Raw genomic sequence first — 6,450 nt, forward strand, 5'->3', positions numbered from 1 at the left:
GGCACCTTATTAGCCTGTCAGGGGTGGAAATCTAGGCTTCCCACTCAGCCAGCTTTGAGTGTGGGCGGGGGGGCGGGGGGCACAGCTTTTTCTGTGGTGTTTGGATGAATCAGAGCAGTCATTATCTAAAAGTTTCCTGTCTTGTGAGACTGCTCCTTTCCTCAACCTGTGTCTGAAGGGAGCAGTCTTTGCGGGGAAGATTTTTTTGTCCTGTGCACATTGGTATTTACAGATTACAGGTTGCTGGCCTCTCCAATGGACTTCACTGGTAGCTCAGTGGTAAAGAATCCACCTGCCAATGCAGGAGATGTGAGTTCAACCCCTGGGTCAGGAAGACCCCCTGGAAAAGGAGATGGCAACCCATGCCTGTATTCTTGCCTGGGAAATCCCATGGACAGAGAATCCTGGCAAGCTACAGTCCATGGGGTCACAAAAGAGTCAGGCATGACTTAGTAACCAAACAACAACAACAAGGGCTTCTTCAATATTCAGTTTGAACATATATGAGGCAAAAGGAAAATCCAGAAAACTCACTCTTGTGTCAATCCTTGGGTCAAAAGATCCCTATACAGTCTGCTATCTTCCCTCTGCCAACAGAATATTTTTATGTTTGTTTTACTTATAGTTTCTAGGGGTTTTAGTTGTACTAACAATGAGGAGTAAGAAAATGTACATCTACTCCATTTCACTAGGGGTCTCTCTATAGCATGTTTTGCTTATGGTAAATACAAGAAATCTCCATTTTTTTCCCTTATTTTTCAAAATTATATTGGCTATTATGCTTTGTTCTTTCAGAAAATATTTGGGATAAACATTGAATTCCTTCTCAAAATTCCTATCGGGGTTACATTAAATGAAAGGTGATTCTATGACCCAATCATTTATAATATTCAGTAACTAAAGCCTTTGACTGTGTGGATTGCAATAAACAGTGGAAAATTCTAGAAGAGATGGGAATTCCAGATCACTTAACCTGCCTCTTGAGAAGGCAGGTTTCTTGAGAAATCTGTATGCAGGTCAGGAGGCAACAGTTAGAACTGGACATGGACCAACAGACTGGTTCCAAATAGGAAAAGGAGTACCTCAAGGCTGTATATTGTCACCCTGCTTATTTAACTTCTATGCAGAGTACATCATGAGAAATGCTGGACTGGAAGAAGCACAAGCTGGAATGAAGATTGCTGGGAGAAATATCAATAACCTCAGATATGCAGATGACACCACCCTTAGGGCAGAAAGTGAAGAGGAGCTAAAAGCCTCTTGATGAAAGTGAAAGAGGAGAGTGAAAAAGTTGGCTTAAAGCTCAACATTCAGAAAACGAAGATCATGGCATCCGGTCCCATCACTTCATGGGAAATAGATGGGGAAACAGTGGAAACAGTGTCAGACTTTATTTTGGGGGGCTCCAAAATCACTGCAGATGGTGATTGGAGCCATGAAATTAAAAGACGCTTATTCCTTGGAAGAAAAGTTATGACCAACCTAGATAGTATATTCAAAAGCAGAGACATTACTCTGCCGATTAAGGTCCATCTAGTCAAGGCTATGGTTTTTCCTGTGGTCATGTGTGGATGTGAGAATTGGACTGTGAAGAAGGCTGAGCACCGAAAAATTGATGCCTTTGAACTGTGGTGTTGGAGAAGACTTTTGAGAGTCCCTTGGACTGCAAGGAGATCCAACCAGTCCATTCTGAAGGAGATCAGCCCTGGGATTTCTTTGGAAGGAATGATGCTAAAGCTGAAGCTCCAGTACTTTGGCCACCTCATGCAAAGAGTTGACTCATTGGAAAGGACTCTGATGCTGGGAGGGATTGGGGGCAGGAGAAGAAGAGGATGAGATGGCTGGATGGCATCATGGACTCGATGGAAGTGAGTCTGAGTGAACTCTGGAAGATGGTGATGGACAGGGAGGCCGGGAGTGCTGCAATTCATGGAGTTGCAAAGAGTCGGACACAACTGAGCGACTGAACTGAACTGAACTGAAAGTGTAAATAATCCATGGTCTTATTAAAACTATCAAAAATCTTAGGTTAACATATCAGTCTTGGATATTTATATTCCAAGATCAGAAGCCTTCTACTTTGTACCTAACAGGCTAATCATTCCTCCTCAATATCTTTCCTCATCATTGATTTTTTTTTCCTACCACAACACACTATGATAGAAAATTCATTTTTTCCCCCCAATTTTCCACCATAGTGGTAGGGCTATGAACTTTAAAAGTATGTATTATGCTAACTGAGTAATTTGTTCTAATCTTCCTCATCCTGCATGGGATGTCTCTGTCAGTAACAAATCTATAAACTCTGGCCATAGCTATCTCTCCTTGAGAAAGCAGACCAAGATTTTAAAAACTGGAACAAACTGGCGTTTCTTGATTGTAGGACATGTCTTGTGTTTGTTTTCCATTGGTTACATAAATAGAACAAATCACTCGACAGAGAATTCTACTGCATTTCCTGGGCTCCCAGGAGGAATGTTTTCTTTTCACTTGCCTTTTCTGAAGGAATGTGACAGCAGGAAGAAGGAGGTGGTGGTATTAAAACAAGTTGTATGACTGCAAGTTGCAGGAGAAACAGTTTTGGACAGATGTCAGAATGAAGAATTTCTGGTTTGGGGAGTAATTTTTATGTAAGAGAGTATGATGTAAATCAGAGTAAAATTGGAAGGAGGAGAAGTATTTAAGGCAAAGTGGAACTTTTAGATTCAACTATAAGCACTGACTGTTTCTAAAGTAAGGACATGTTTATCATCACAAATATGTCATGATGTTAGTGGGTCCCTTTTTTTCTTCTCTCACCATGCATTCTATCTCCGGGACATGGAGAATGCTGGGGATATGGGTACAGGTGGAGCAAAGTCTAGCCAGAGAAACTCTTCATTTCATGTTGATATGTAACATGGCCAGAATTTATAATGCTTAATTCCATTCCTTTTTGTTTAAAGGTAAAATGTAAACATGCCCAAAAAGGTTCTCTTTTTTCCTTACTGGGAAAGGATAAAAGAATTTGATGGGGAGGGTGAGGTGCTGGGGCAGGAGGAAGAAACCTTTTGTGATTCAATTACACAGATTTGGTGACAATAGGCTTTCTTCTAGAGGAGTATACTGTGTACAGATGCACTTACTTTATTGGTAAAAGGATTTAATTGAATTTGACTGGTTGCACTCCCAAAGTCTCAAGAGAAAATTTTTTGGCCACTTTGCTTAAAATTCTTTTGCAGTAATATCTTGGGGAAAGTGTTTTTTTTAAGTGGGCATTATGAGCCGAGCTATGCATGCCCCTCCACCAACCCAATTCTTATGTTGAAAGTCCTTAGAGTCTGACTGACCAAAACTGCCAGACCTGGCCAGGTCACTTTCATGAATTATCTTAACAACAGGAGGTCCTGGTAAGGAACGCAGGATTAACAAGCTACCACCAACCAGAATAATTTGGGAAAGATCAAAAGGAGAGAGATGTGAAGCCATAGGTCCTACCAACCTTCCAGAATCCTTCTCTTGGCTGAGCGATGCACACAACACCAGGAAGAACCCTAAGTCAGAACGATTGGCCAGAGACAACCCAGAAACTAAGCCCATCACCATAAAATCAGAAACTGCAGTCCTCCTGGGTTCCCTTACCCTTCTGCTGTCTACCTCTACTCTTCCTAATAAGTCTCTTGCTTTGTCAGCACTTGTGTCTCCTTGGACAATTCATTTTTTTCTTTTTTTTTTTAATTTTAAATTTAAGAATAATTGCTTTACAGAATTTTGTTGGTTTCTGCCAAACATTGACATAAATCAACCATAGGTGTACATATATCTCCTCCCTCTTGAACCTCCCTCCCATCTCCCTCCCCATCCCATCCATCTAGGTTGTTACAGAGCCCCAGTTTGAGTTCTTTGAGTCATACAGAAAATTCTCACTGGCTATCTATTTTACATATGGTAAAGTAAGTTTCCATGTTACTCTCTCCAATCATCCCATCCTCTCCTTCCTCTCCCATCTCCTATGTCCATAAGTCTGTTCTCTATGTCTGTTTCCCCATTGCTGCCCACAAATAATTTCATCAATACCATCTTTCTAGAGTCCATATGTATGCATTAGTATATAATATTTGCTTTTCTCTTTCTGACTTACTTCACTCTGTATAATGGACTCTAGGTTCATCCACCTCATTAGAACTCACTGAAATGTGTTCCTTTTTATGGCTGAGTAATATTCCATTGTATATATGTACCATAGTTTCTTTATTCATTCACCTGTTGATGGACAGCTAGGTTGTTTCCATGTTCAAAAAACTAGGAATAAAACCACCATATGACCCAGCAATCCCACTTCTAGGCATATAGTCCAAGGAAATCAAAACTGAAAAAGACATATGTACTCCAATGTTCAGTTCAGTTCAGTTCAGTCACTCAGTTGTGTCTGACTCTTTGTGACCCCATGAACCACAGCATGCCAGGCCTCCCTGTCCATCACCAACTCCCAGAGTCCACCCAAAGCCATGTCCATTGAGTCTGTGATGCCATCCAACAACCTCATCCTCTGCCGTCCCCTTCTCCTCCTGCCCTCAATCTTTCCCAGCATCAGGGTCTTTTCAAATGAGTCAGCTGTTTACATCAGGGGGCCAAAGTACTGGAGTTTCTGCTTCAACATCAGTCTTACCAATGAACACACAGGACTGATTTCTTTTAGGATGGACTGGTTGGATCTCCTTGCAGTCCAAGGGACTCTCAAGGGTCTTCTCCAACACCACAGTTCAAAAGCATCAGTTCTTCGGTGCTCAGCTTTCTTTATAGTGTCCAACTCTCACATACATACATGACTACTGGAAAAACCATAGCCTTGACTAGATGGACCTTTGTTGGCAAAGTAATGTTTCTGGTTTTCAATATGCTATCTAGGTTGGTCATAACTTTCCTTCCAAGGAGTAAGTGTCTTTTCATTTCATGGCTGCAATCACCATCTGCAGTGATTTTGGAGCCCGGAAAAATAAAGTCAGCCACTGTTTCCACTGTTTCACCATCTATTTGCCATGAAGTGATGGGACCAGATGCCATGATCTTCGTTTTCTGAATGTTGAGCTTTAAGCCAACTTTTTCACTCTCCTCTTTCACTTTCATCAAGAAGTTCTTCAGTTCTTCACTTTCTGCCCTAAGGGTGGTGTCATCTGCATATCTGAGGTTATTGATATTTCTCCCAGCAATCTTGATTCCAGCTTGTGCTTCCTCCAGCCCAGCATTTCTCATGATGTCCTCTGCATATAAGTTAAATAAGCAGGGTGGCAAATATACAGCCTTGACGTACTCCTATTCCTGTTGTTCCATGTCCAGTTCTAACTGTTGCTTCCTGACCTGCATATAGGTTTCTCAAGAGGCAGGTCAGGTGGTCTGTATTCCCATCTCTTTCAGAATTTTCCACAGTTTATTGTGATCTACATAGTCAAAGGCTTTGGCATAGTCAATAAAGCAGAAATAGACGTTTTTCTGGAACTCTCTTGCTTTTTTGATCTCTGGTTCCTCTGCCTTTTCTAAAACCAGCTTGAACATCTGGAAGTTCACAGCTCACATAGTGCTGAAGCCTGGCTTGGAGAATTTTAAGCATTACTTTACTAGTGTGTGAGATGAGTGCAATTGTGTGGTAGTTTGAGCATTCTTTGGCATTGCCATTCTGTGGGATTGGAATGAAAACTCACCTTTTCCAGTCCTGTGGCCACTGCTGTGAAAGTGAAAGTGAAGTTGCTCAGTCATGTCCGGCCCCATGGACTGTAGCCTACCAGGCTCCTCCTTCCATGGGATTTTCCAGGCAAGAGTACTGGAGTGGGTTGCCATTTCCTTCTCCAGGGGATCTTCCCTACCCAGGGATCGAACCCGGGTCTCCCGCATTCCAGGCAGATGCTTTAACCTCTGAGCCACCAGGGAAGCCCGTGGCCACTGCTGAGTTTTCCAAATTTGCTGGCACGTTGAGTGCAGCTCTTTCCCAGCATCATCTTTCACAATTTGAAACAGCTCAACTGGAATTCCATCACCTCCACCAGCTTTGTTCATAGTGATCCTTCCTAAGGCTCACTTGACTTTACATTCCAGAATGTCTGGCTCTAGGTGAGTGATCACACCATCATGATTATCTGGGTTGGGAAGATCTTTTTTGTACAGAAAGTATGGTCCCTGTTTGGTTGCTGCATTCTAAGTATCTAGCAGAGATATCTGGCTCATTGTTAAATATACACCTACAAAATATCTGATGAGTGATTTAAAAAAATAGTTTGTACATCTCTGTATGCTTCCAGAAAATCAGCGGAATAAAGGGTTTTAAAGCTTTTCCAGGTGGCACTCGTAGTAAAGAATGCAGGAGATGTAAGAGATGTGGGTTTGATCCCTGGGTTGGGAACATCCCCTGGAGAAGGAAATGCAGAAGATAATGGAATAAGGAAATGCATTCCAGTATTCTTGCCTGGGAAACCCCAT

At 42.0% G+C, this 6,450-nt stretch overlaps 1 non-coding gene across 1 annotated transcript; it reads right to left on the reverse strand.

Annotated features, from left to right (window-relative positions):
- Positions 1-5,832: 5,832 nt before the first annotated feature.
- On the reverse strand, positions 5,833-5,904 carry TRNAS-GGA (transfer RNA serine (anticodon GGA)). Its single transcript has one exon. It is a non-coding gene; the product is annotated as a tRNA-Ser (tRNA).
- Between the last annotated feature and the right edge of the window lie 546 nt (positions 5,905-6,450).

Source organism: Ovis aries, chromosome 2 (genome assembly GCF_016772045.2).
Source record: "Ovis aries strain OAR_USU_Benz2616 breed Rambouillet chromosome 2, ARS-UI_Ramb_v3.0, whole genome shotgun sequence".
NCBI lineage: Eukaryota > Metazoa > Chordata > Mammalia > Artiodactyla > Bovidae > Ovis > Ovis aries.